Raw genomic sequence first — 512 nt, 5'->3', positions numbered from 1 at the left:
AACTTCTTTACTTTGAGGGTGACAGAGCCCTGGCCCAGGCTGCCCAGGGAGGTTGTGGAGTCTCCTTCTCTAGAGGTATTCAAAGCCCGCCTGGATGAAGTCCTGTGTAGATTGCTCTAGGAGAGCCTGCTCTAGCAGGGGGGTTGGACTAGATGATCTCCCAAGGTCCCTTCCAACCCTTGCGATTCTGTGATTCTGTGATTCTGTTTGAAGTTTTATTTTGTCCTGGACATAAGGCTACATGCTTGCTTTATTTCTAAGGACATAAACAACTTGCTTCTTGTTGGCTAATAGAGCAGATGTCATTTGCCCACACACTGATTAGCAGCAGTCATCACATTCTGCAGAATCAGAGGCACTATAAGATCTCTTTGCCCTTGGCCTTTATTCCATCACAGCACAGGTACAGGTTAGGGCATTTTGTGTTGGGGTTCTTTCCTTGGGGGGGCAGAGGGAGGTGTGTGTGTGTGTTTGATTTGGATTTGTCCTGGAGCATTACAACTTTCCTGCTG

General features: G+C 47.7%; 1 protein-coding gene across 1 annotated transcript in view; it reads right to left on the bottom strand.

Annotated features, from left to right (window-relative positions):
- Positions 1-512, bottom strand: part of ADCY1 (adenylate cyclase 1) — a 316,417-nt gene that overhangs the window by 175,292 nt on the left and 140,613 nt on the right. The gene's annotated exons all lie outside the window — the stretch shown is intronic.

Source organism: Egretta garzetta, unplaced genomic scaffold, assembly GCF_000687185.1.
Source record: "Egretta garzetta isolate BGI_Z169 unplaced genomic scaffold, ASM68718v1 scaffold155, whole genome shotgun sequence".
NCBI classification, from domain to species: domain Eukaryota; kingdom Metazoa; phylum Chordata; class Aves; order Pelecaniformes; family Ardeidae; genus Egretta; species Egretta garzetta.
This window is presented reverse-complemented; position numbering and strand designations above follow the sequence as displayed.